Below are 12,544 nucleotides of genomic sequence, written 5' to 3'. Positions count from 1 at the left end.
CCACCACTCACATCAATTTGTCATAAACCGGGGTTGTTAGGTTGCCCCTGGTTCTTTCTGAAGGGGATTTATCTATATCCCACTTCCCAGTTCCGGTTTGGAACTTGCAGCTCTCTGATGCCCCCCTTACCTGTTATGACCTGGTGGTTACGGAGAAGCACTGATATGACCTGGTGGGTAAAATGAGTCATGGGACAAGCTCTGGGAGGTGGTAGCTTTACTGACCGCAGTTCCTAATCCTAACACCAACACTAGAAATAGCCGTGGGACGTTCCTGTCACTCCCTAGACGCCTCGTCACAGCCTAAGAACTAGCTACCCCTAAAGATGGAAACAGAAAACTATCTCGCCTCAGAGAAATTCCCAAAAGGAAAGATAGCCCCCCACAAATATTAACCGTGAGTAGAGAGGGAAATGACATACACAGAAATGAAATCAGATTTTAGCAAAGGAGGCCAATTCTAATCTAGATAGACAGAAAATAGAAAAGGATACTGTGCGGTCAGTATTAAAAACTAAAAATCCACGCAGAGTTTACAAAAATGATCTCCACACCGACTCACGGTGTGGAAGGGCAAATCTGCTTCCCCAGAGCTTCCAGCTAGCCTGAATATTTCATAATGACAAGCTGGACAAAAGAAACATAACTTAACTGAGCAGTAAGGTCCAAAGCAAATGGACAACCAAAAAACTAGCAAGAACTTATCTTATGCTGAAATGGACAGGCCATCAAAGAAATCCAAGTAGAGATCTGAATCCAACCCAGAGAACATTGACAGCTGGCATGGACTACAGACCAGAGCCAAGTTAAATAGCAAGGCCAGTGGAGCCGATTAGTTGAAAGCAGCTGCTGCAGAACCTCAAGGAGCAGCAGTTCCACTCGAAACCACCAGAGGGAGCCCAAGGGCAGAACTCACAAAAGTACCATTCATAACCACAGGAGGGAGCCCAAGAACGGAATTCACAACACTTACCCTCAGGTCAGTCAGGGTACTGCACCTAGGGTAATTAGTCGCCAGAAAGGCTGCCTTCTATGTACTGGCTATAGTGCACGCTGCAGCGAGGGCGATATAACTACTCCCATTCAGGCAGGAACAATAATTATCAACACCGCCAGTCGCTACAAAGACTTCCAACCGCACAGGATAAATCCGCTGCCACCAGCTCCGATTTCTTAATTATTAACGGGTCCGGAGCCAACCCAGATTAGTAGCGTAATTCACTTCAGAGGATGTGACTGTAGGTTATAGAGCAAGGGAAGACAAGCTAGCAATTTTATATTTTACTCCAAAAAAGGTAGGCAGTGTTTACAGAGGTATAAAAAGATATTATAAAGAAGACAAATATCATATATACAATACAATTACAAATAAAATGGGATTTATGTTGAAAAAAAATCACTTACAGTTCTTTATGTTATCTTATCTTATGACTGACCGTGTGCTGTGGGGAAGGCCGAGCATATATCCAGATGCATCACCCCTGTATAGCAGCTAGATCCCAGACAAAAAACACGTGAAGACTCCTGCTTCAATCAGTTATTTCCTAGCCTAAAATCAAAGCCCTCCCCCTGCGGTGGCCTCACTCAGAGGCTGAAACCTCCTCTTTCTTAGAGGTATTGCACCCACTTTTATGTCTAGCTCGCTATATGAATCTCGTATATGAAAGCCACAATGATCAGGAAGTGTACCACATCGGGGCGATTCCTCCAAGTTTGTAAACACGGCGTAGTCACACGACCTGCTTATGGAGAAACTCGCACCTTGCACTTGTCGGGCCCAGCTTCCAGCGATTTCAGGGAGCTATAGATCCCTCGTTGGACATCCGAAATATATAATTCCTATATCTCTAGCCCTGATCGGTGCCAATATATATAACCTTAAAAGCACAATAGCAGCCAATGCTTCCTATACCAGTTTTAACCAATACCAGGTGGGAGGGGGAATGAGGGATTTTCACAGAGTCTGACTGCGCAGCATAAAACAATATACATTCTTGAGGGGGGAAGAAGTATAGGATTTCACACTCAGGCAGAGTGAGAAGAGGGGGGTAGGAAAGGCCCACAGCGTGTGTCTGCAAAGCCAATGTACTTTTAGGTAGATATTCAAACATGGCATATTCACATTATAGTGACACACAGGCACAGTCAGTGAGACAGTGACTGCTCTCATGCACTGCTGTACATGAGTACAGAAGTGTATGAGAAAAGTGATCAAAATAAAAAAAATATTTCCCACAGTGAAAAAGTGTAAAAAAAAATTAAATATGTAAAAAAAGTAAAGAAGAACTCACATAAAGTGCACACAAATCACGAAAATCCGTTTTGCCACTCAAAACGCAGCGTTTGTGCTAAAACAAAAATAAACAAAAAAAGTACACATAATTGGTATTGTCGCATCCGGAACGACCCGCTCTATAAAACTGGCATGTTATTTATTCTGTTGGCGAACGCCGTAAAAGAAATAAATACAAAACATGCCAAAAATGTAGCTTTTTCATCAGTGACTCCCAAAAAAAGTGAATAAAAAGTGATCAAAAAATATTATGTTCTCCAAAATGGTGCAAAAAAAAATCTGTAACTCATCCCACCAAAAAATAAGCCCTCAAACAGCTCTGTTCACCAAAAAATAAAAAAGATACAGCTCTCAGAATGTGGCAGCAAAAAAACCTCATGTTTTATAAAAAAGCATTCTTACTGTGTGATAGCACCAAAACCTAAAAAGATATATAAATTTGGTATTGCTGTAATCGCATCGACCCACAGAATAAATTTGCCTTATCACTTATGCCGCATGGTGAACAGCGCAAAAATAAAAATAAGGATTATTCTTGTACTGCTTTTTAATTTTTCATTCTACCTAGCAATATTCGTAATAAGGCTCAGTTCACAGTTATCCTGCGCTCTCCGCTGAGCGCTTACATCAGGGTTTCCGTGTAAATTCCTCAAAACCGCAATTCAAACAAAAAACCCTGGCACAACCACTCACTTATGAGGCAGATGGAGTCACTTTAGACTGTTCTGAGTTCCAGCAGTGTCCCATCAATTTAGGCATCTTTTTAGCGCACGTGTGCGCGACCACAGATCTGTGCACTCTTAAAAAGATGAATACTACTGGAGCAGACCACAGATCTGTGCACTCCTAAAAAGATGAATGCTACTGGAGCAGATGACAAATGAAGTACGAATTGTCTCCATTTGCCTTATTATGGTGGGTGGTTCTGTTGGGAGTTTCATCTGAATCGCATTTTTTTGGGATTTACATGGAAACCCCAATGTAAGTGTTCAGCATAGAACACAAGAATGTGATCCCAGCCATATTTTGGAAGCGATCAAAAAAATATTATGTTCCCAAAAATCTTACTATTAAAACCCCTAATTTATTCTGCACAAAAAAGCCCCCCACTCAGGTCCGTCATCTGTCCTTGGAACTATAGGGGGTTTCCACAAAGACTCTGGAAAAGTGAGATGTCTCCCACCCCCTCAAAGAAAATCAAGTGAATTCTGAGCTCCCAAATCCAAATGCCCCCTCCTTCTGAGCCCATCTGTGCCTAAACCACAGTAAGCAGCCACATGTTTGGCATTGTAATGGAGAGAAGGCACTTAATTTATGGGTGCATATCGCCAGAAGCACAAGCTTGGCACAATATATGAGGGCACTACAGTATATGGGGGTTCTACACTGTATGGGGACAAAACTTATGGATACTAGACTGCCAGATTTGCTTTCTCCAGAAAAAAAGCCTGGCTTGGATGTTACAAAATAGTAAATGCAGGTGTAGATTAATTAATTGAGAGGTGCCGTTTCTACAATGGGGTCATTTTGTTTTTTTTCTGCTGCTCTGTCACCTAAGGGGTCTGCAAATGTCGCCAGCAAACTATTCTAGTAAAATTTGTAACTAACTTGTGGCCTAACAGTAATTTCTGACAACATATGGGGCAGCACCGCGTTCGGGAGAAATTGCGCAATAAATTGTGGGGTCTAGTTTCACCTACTAACTCTTGTGTATCTGACAAATTTGCAGGAAATACAAAAATTACATTTTTACCACTAAAATGTTGCATTTCCACATCTCAATGTTATAAAATTCTGTGAGGCACCTATGGGTTCAAAATACTCACTACACCCCTAGATGAATGCCTTGAATGGGGGGGTTTCTGCTGCTTTCACATGTCATGGCATTCACAATCTATTTTATGTAAATAGTACTCTTTCCTTTCCTAACCCCACCATGTGCCCAAGCAGAAGTTTTTGACCACACAGGGGATATAGTCACGTTAGGGGAAAATTGCAAAAAAAATTACGAAGTCCGTTTTCTCTTATTATCCATTGTTAAAATTACAAATTTGGGGCTAAAACAACTTTTTCGTAAAAAAAAATGAAAATTTTCAGTATGACGACCTAATGTTATCAAATTCTGTGTAGTACCTGTCGGTTCAAATGTTCACTATATCCCTAGATAAAATCCTTGAGGGGTGTAGTTTCCAAAATGGGGTCACTTGTGGGGAGTTTTCACTATTTAGGCATATCAGGCGACATGATGCCCGCAGACCATTCCATCAAATGTCACTCCTTCATTTCCGAGCCCTGCCATGCACCCAAACAGTGGTTTTCCTCCACATATGGGGTATAGGCGTACTCAAGAGAAATTTCAAAACAAATTTTGGGGTCCATTTTCTCCTGTTACCCTGGTGAAAATAAAAAAAGTTTGGGGTATAAGTACTTTTTTGTGGGTAAAATGTGATTTATTTTTATTTTCACAGCTCTACGTTAACTTTGGTGAAGCACCTTGGAGTTCCAGGTGCTCATGCACATCTAGATAAGTTCCCTAAGGGGTCTAGTTTCTAAAATGGGGTCATTTGTGTAGGTTTCCACTGTTTGAGCACATCAGGGGCTCTCCAAACACGACATGGTGTCCACTCTCAATTCCAGCCGTTTTTGTGTTCAAAAAGTCAAACAGTGCTCCTTCCCATCCGAGCCCTGCAGTGCACCCAAATAACAGTATTTCCCCCATACTGGGTATCGGGTACTCACTAGAAATAGTAAAACAAATGTTCGGGTCCATTCTCTCCTGTTACCCTTGTAAAAATACAAAATTGGGGCTAAAAGTACATTTTTGTGGGTAAAATGCGAATTTTTTTATTTTCATGGCTCTACTTTATAAACTTCTGTGAAGCACTTGGGCATTCAAAGTGCTCACCACACATCTAGAAACATTCCTTAAGGGGTCTAGATTCCAAAATGGGGTCACTTATGGTGGGGGTTCCACTGTTTAGTCACACCAGGAGCTTTCCAAACACGACATGACATTCACTCTCGATTCCAGCCATTTTTGTGGTCAAAAAGTTAAAAGGTTTTCCTTCCCTTCAGAGCCCCGCCATAAGCCCCAACATCGGCATTATCAGGAGTAAACTGCACAACAAATTTTTTGGTCCATTTTTGTTACCCTTGTGAAAATAACAAATTTGGAGCTAAACAAAATTTTTGTGGAAAAAAAATGTTCATTTTTTCCTCCCACATTGCTTTAGCTCCTGTGAAGCACCAGAAGGGATAATAAACTTCTTGAATGTGGTTCTAAGCTCTTTGAGGAGTGTAGTTGTTTTTTGTCCTGATGAGGAGGTCCTGCGTTGACCTCAAAACACGTTGACTTTGTAAACCTACTAAAATAAGGTTTTCAAGGAAAATATTCGTTGGTCAAATTTTATCAGCAGCTGCATACATCTAACACTACCCTGTCTCCACCATGATGATGACTTTCCATCTCATCCCTCTCTTCTTCCTCATTCCCCTCCACAGCCCATCCAGGTAGGAGAGACAGGACGAAGATTGTGTGGGTACTAACTTCTGTTGCGTTAGCTGTTGCGTCAGCCTCCACCTCCTCATTGTTAACCAATCGGCTCTAAGCAGATGAGATGAGGCTAGGCTCGGTAGTATCTCTCTGTCTCATATCTTCCTCCATCTTCACTTGGTCCGCATGCAAAGCTTCATATTTGTGAGCAGCAACTGTTTAAGTAAGCACTAAAGCATGATAGTTGTGCTAATTATGACGTCATCGCCACTCACCATCTTTGTGGAGTCCTCAAAGTCTTGTAGAATCGCACAAATGTCCGACATCCATGCCCACTCTTCAGTTGTCTTGTGCCGAGGCTGACAAGAATACCGATGGGCATTTTAGAGCTGGTATTCAACAACTGGCCTCTGCTGCTCAGAAAGCCTTGCCAGCATGTGCAGTGTGGGGTTCCAGTGCGTGGTCACACATCACACACCAGTTGTTGAGCTGGCAGCTGTAGCCGACTTGCGGAAATGGGTGCTGAAGTGGCATACCTTGACCCGAAGGATCTGGCAAATCTGTGTAGGTTTTCAGAAAATGCTGAACCACCAAGTTGAGCACGTGGGCCAAGCATGGTACGTGTGTAAGTTTGCCAAGCTTCACAGCCATCACCAGGTCAGCATAGTGACAGTTTCATAGTGACAGGCGCTAAGTGGCACGGGAAGAGGTGCGGGGACCTATGCTGTCAGCCCCTCACTCAGTGAGCTGTGATGGGTCAGTCAATCTGACTGACCAATCTCAGCATGATTGCACAGGATGTGCTGAAATATCAGCACTATCAGCACCTCCAGCACCATCACAGCAGGAGCTCAGCGCTGCTAGTGGCCAAGCTCCTGCTGTGAAAGCTAGGGAAGGCACCAGCACCATCCCTGGCTGTTTAAACCCCTAAATGCTGCAATTGAGTGATCGCAACATTTAGGAGGCAGGGAGAAGGACGGGAAATACCTCTCCAATCAGATCGTTGTCCTCGCGGGGGCCCGATCGTTGTCATGATGACCCCAGGCTCATCAAGCTATGGAAAGCATCTTAGATCATGCTTACAGGATAGTCTAAGATGCTTCTGGATATGTAGATTGCATTGCAATGCATTATACCTGCAATCAAAGTAAAGAAAGTGAAAGTCCAATAGAGGGACTAAGTAAAAAGTAAAAATATATTTTTTTAAATTGCAAAATAATAAAAACAAATATTACACCGATACACATTTTTATGTACAAAAAAAAAAGTACACACATTTGGTATCACATAGATTTGGTATCGATGCGTCTGGAATGACTCAATCTATAAAATTGCTCCACTATTTTTCCCCTTCAGTGAACGCCATAAAGAAACCAAACACATGACAAACTATGCTTTTTTTTATAAAAATAGTTTTTATTGTGTAAAAGCACCAAAATAAATATTACATTAATGTGGGATCACTGTGAGATCGTAGTGTTCTGAAGAATAAAGATGTGTTATCACTTTTACCACACGGTGAACTGCATTAATTAAAAATTCTGAGTGGCTGGTTTTTATTCATCCTGCCTCCCAAAAATTGAAACAGAAAGCGATTAAATAATGTTATGTGCCCGAAAATAGTACCCGCAAAAACGACAACTCGTCCCTCAAAACACAAGCCCTTACATGACCCTGTCGGTAGAAATATGGAAAAATTATCATTCTCAAAATATGGAGATGCAAAAACTAGTTTTTCCAAAAATAAAAAAAAGTGTCTTTTAGTGTGTGACAGCAGCCAAACAAAAAAAAAATTTATAAAGTCTGGTATCGCTGTAATCGCGCTGACCCAAAGAAAAAAGTCATTCAATCACTTAGACTGCATGAGGAACGGCGTAAAAAATAAAAACAATTCTTGACCTACTAATGATTTGTTCATTCTGCCTACCAAAGATCGCAGTAAGGCTCGGAGCACATTTCTCCTGCCTGCACTCTACGCTGAGCACTTACAACGGGGTTCCGTTTAAATCTTCGAAATATGTGATTCAGACCGAATCCCTGGCTGATTATTCCCTATAGTGAGGCATTTGGAGGAACTGTGGAAGCCGTCTGGCCAGTGATCCAGCAGTGTCCATCTTTTTAAGAATGCATAAAAGTGCCTTCAGCCAGTTTTTTGCACCTCTGAAAAGAAGGACAACACTGAACAAAGGCCAGATGGAGTCCAAAGTAACTCTGCTGCCTCATAGTAAATGTATCCCAGGGGGTTTCATCTGAATCACGTGACTCGGAGATTTGAATGCTAAAACCCATCTAAATGCTCAGTGTTGAGAGCCGGATAAATGTAATACAAAATGTTATGTCAAATGTTCCCAATAAAATCATCAACTGAATCCACAAAAAAAGAAAGTCCCTACTCAGGTCCGTCATCTATCAATGGAAATATAGAGGGCTTCCACATTACTGGTAGCACAAAGGCTCTCTAAAAAGCAAAATGGCTCCTCACCTGCCAAAAGAAATTCATTGAATTGAATTCTGTACTTCCAAATTCAAATGCCCCTTCCCTTCTGAGCCCCACAGTGTGCCTAAATTACATTTAGCATAGAATCATAGAATGTTAGAGTTGGAAGGGACATCCAGGGTCATCGTGTCCAACCCCCTGCTCAATACAAGATTCACTAAACCATCTCAGACAGATGTCTGTCCAGCCTCTGTTTGAAGACTTCCATTGAAGAACTCACCACCTCATGTGGCAGCCTGTTCCACTCATTGATCACCCTCACTGTTAAAAAGTTTATCTAATCTGTATCTTCTCCTTTTCAGTTTCATTCCATTGCTTCTCGTGTTTCCATGCGCAAATGAGAATAAGGATGATCCCACTACACTGTAACATCCCTTCAGATATTTGTAGATAGCTATTAGTCTTTCTTTCTTTCAAGCTAAACATTCCCAAAGCCTTTGATCATTCCTCGCAGGACATACTTTGCAGTCCACTTACCATCCTGGTAGCTCTGCTCTGAACTTGCTCCAGTTTTTCAATGTCTTTTTTTTAAATGTGGTGTTCAGAACTGGACATAGTATTCTAGATGCGGACTGACCAAGGAGCAGAGGGAATAATACATGAACACTGACCTTAAAGCAAACCTGTCATCAGGATTTTCCTCAGTAAACTGTCAGGTTGGCGCTGTTATACTGATTAACATGATGCCTTGGTTGATTAAATCCATCTTGTGGTTGTTGTTTAATCTTTATTTGCAGTTTTCCCTTAATGAGATTCTCGTGCTTTGGGGCGGGCCTGTGGGGGGGCCTTTATATGGTGCTCTCCTTACATGTGCATCCTTATGGGCCTATGACTGGTCACTGATCCTTCAGTGACCTGCCTCCTATTTTGCATAATGCATATACTATGGTGTGGTTAGAAATTTTTTTTTTACATTAAACAAAATGGCGCAATGGCATGTATCACATTATGCATATCATATGGTAGGGTAAAAAAATAAACCATCATAATGGCACCAGCGCTTGCGAAGTAGCCTCTATCAGAACGTGAAAGATGCTACTGTGCATACGCTGGCGACATTTTCCTGAAGCCACTTTTTTTTCTCCAGCAAAATGGCAGTGGTGCATGTGTAGTAGCATCGATTGCCAAGCGATAGATACTACTGCGCGTGCGCCGCCATTTTGCTGGAGAAATTAGAAATATGGCTGCAGCACAATTAAAAAAAAAAAAAAAATTAACGCTGCCATGTCATATGCAATGTGATATATGTGATACAGGCTATTGTGCAGATGCCGCAACCATTTTGCTTAACGTAATTGTTTTTTCTAACCACACAATAGTATACGAAGCATGTAAAATAGGGGGCAGATCACTGAGGGATCAATGACCTGTCATAAGCCCATACAGATGCGTATGTTAGCAGAGTACCACACACACACACACACACACACACACACACACACACACACACACACACACACACACACACACACGCCTGCCCCGAAGCACGAGAATCTCATTAATGGGAACCTGTCACCCCCTCAGGCATTTGTAACTAAAAGAGCCACTTTGTACAGCACTAATGCTGCATTCTGACAAGGTGGCTCTTTTAGTTCCGGTCCCTGGCACTGCTGAAAGAATGGTTTTTGAAATTTGTCCCTCATACCTCGAAATCGCAACAGGGGCAGGTTTTTCCCCCCCTAATCCAGACGCACCACAGCCATCACTCATTTAAAAACTGCATTTTGCGTTTACTTGTGTTATTTTTGTCTAATTTAAATTTGTTTGGTGATGTGACACATTTAAATGTGATAACCATGCAAAAGAATAGGAAATCAGGAAGGGGGCAAATACTTTCACACAGCTGTAATTTCCAAAATGGTCACTTGTGGGGGTATTCTGCTCTTCTATCACTTAGAGACTCTGTATATGGAGTCCGCAAATTTTCTAGGAAAATCTGCACACTATGAGGCAAATAGCGCTCAGCTCTTCCCGGGTCTCATCGTGTAGCTAAGCAGTACTGTACAGCCACATATGGGGCATTTCTACATTCAGCAGAAACTGGACACATTTGTGCCATTTTTTTTTACTTATTTCCCAGTGTAAAAATATAAAATTTTGGGCTAAGACAAGTTTTGTGGTAAAAATTTAATTTCTTTTCTTTACAGCCCAACAGTGTAATGTTTTGTGACACTCCTGTGCTGCCAATATGATCATTGCATCCCTAGATGAATTCATTGAGAGATGTAGTTTGTAAAATGTGGTCTTTTATGAGGATATGGGGAAGGGGGGAGGGGAAGGGTGTTGGTGGAAGGGGTGTGCTGTTCTGGCACCCCAGGCATTCTCACAGTGGGTCATGGCACCCGCAAACAATAGTGAAATCTTCACTATACTACAGCGCTCCATCCCTTCTGTGCTTTGTACTGTGCCTGATTACATGTAGAATATTGCCACAATAAGGAGAAATCGCACAACAAACAGAGGTCTGTTTTTCCTATTATCCCTTATAAATACCGTTGGGCTAAAAAAAAAACAAAAACATTTTAACAGTAAAACAAACAAACAAAAAAAATAATATTTCTTTCACCACTGAATTGTATACATTTGTGTGTCAGATGTGGTGTCAACATGCTGACTGCACCCATAGATTAATTCATTGAGAGGTCTAGCCTGTAAAAGGTCATCACTTATGGGGGATTCCGGTGTTCGGGCACCTCAGGGGCTCTGCCAATGTGACATGGCACCCTCAATATAGCAAGAATCTGAACCGCAATAGAGCGCTCTTCCCTTCTGTACCTCAAAAGTAGTTTGACCACATGTGTTAAGCGACGTACTCCGGAGAAATTGCACAAGTTTTATGGTGCATCCTCATACCATTGTGGAAAAAAAATTGGGATAAAGCCTGTATTTGTAATTAAATTTAATTTTTCCCACTCTACTTCTGTTATACTTAGAAGCACTGGGGAGGGGGGGGGGGGGGTGTCGATGGAATTTCAAGATGCTCACCACACCGTGATAACTTCCTTGAGAGACAGTTTCCAACATTTGTGAAAGTGTGTAGAGTGTTTGATTCTTTGAGATCTTTATAGCATGCGATTCCTCAGCCTTTAAGATTTTTAATACCCTTTCTTTTGCTTTATTATACACTTTAAAACTACCCTTTTTCCCCCCCTGGATTTTTTTTTTTTTTTTTTTTAAACCAGAGGTTAATCTTTTCATGGGATTTTAGTAGTAAATCTTTAAACTTGCCCCATTTATCTTCAGTAACCAGGACATGATCCCAGTCTACAAGACCAAGCCCTTCGATTGTATTTAGCTTTCCTTAAGTTCCAGGTTTTTGCAGTTTCCACCTTGAAAAGTTTAATATATTACATTTAAACGGAATCTGTCAACCCAAAAATCATATATGAGCTAAGGCCACCGCCATCAGGGGCTTATTTACAGCATTCTGGAATGTATTCTGTAATGCTGTAGATAAGCCCCCGATGTAACCTGAAAGGTAAGAAAAACAGGTTATATTATACTCACTCAGGTCCGGTCCCTCCCATCTTCATACGATGATGTCCTCTTCTTGTCATCACACTGTGGCTCCGGTGCAGGCGTACTGTGTCTCCCTGTTGAGGGTAGAGCAAAGTACTGCAGTGCGAAGGCGCCGGGCCTCTGACCTTTCCTGGCGCCTGTGCACTGCAGTACTTTGCTCTGCCCTCAACAGGCCAAAGTACACCTGCGCCGCAGCCTGAAGACAGGAAGAGGACGTCATTGTAAGAAGATGGGAGGCACTGGACCGCCCCTGGGTGAGTATAACCTGTTTTTCTCATCTTTCAGGTTACATCAGGCGCTTATCTTCAGCATTACAGAATGCTGTAGATCATGACCTGATCACGGTGCTCATATGATTTTTGGGGTGATTCCAAAAATAAAAATCAATTTGCCATACTATGGTTGCTGCTGCCAGATCTGTAGTTCTGATGTTTCTGGTCTATTTGACTGGACCATATCCAGTAAATTATCGCCTCCGTTTGGTTCATCTACCAGCTAAGGCTAAGTTCACAGTAGCGCATCTGTGCGCAGCATATCTGCATGCACCAACGTATACCAAAACCCATTAAAGGCCACGTGCACACGTTGCGGAAAGTGTTGCAGATTTTTCCAGACTGATTTTAGTAAATACACAGGTAAACCGCACTGCGGATTACCGTATTTTTTTGCGCATTCCACCTGCGGTTTTACACCTGCAGAATCCTATTATGGAGCAGGTGTAAACTGCTGCAGAATCCGTACA

Source organism: Ranitomeya variabilis, chromosome 3, assembly GCF_051348905.1.
Source record: "Ranitomeya variabilis isolate aRanVar5 chromosome 3, aRanVar5.hap1, whole genome shotgun sequence".
Lineage (NCBI taxonomy): Eukaryota > Metazoa > Chordata > Amphibia > Anura > Dendrobatidae > Ranitomeya > Ranitomeya variabilis.
The sequence above is the reverse complement of the archived record's forward strand: the minus strand, read 5'-3'. Positions refer to the sequence as shown.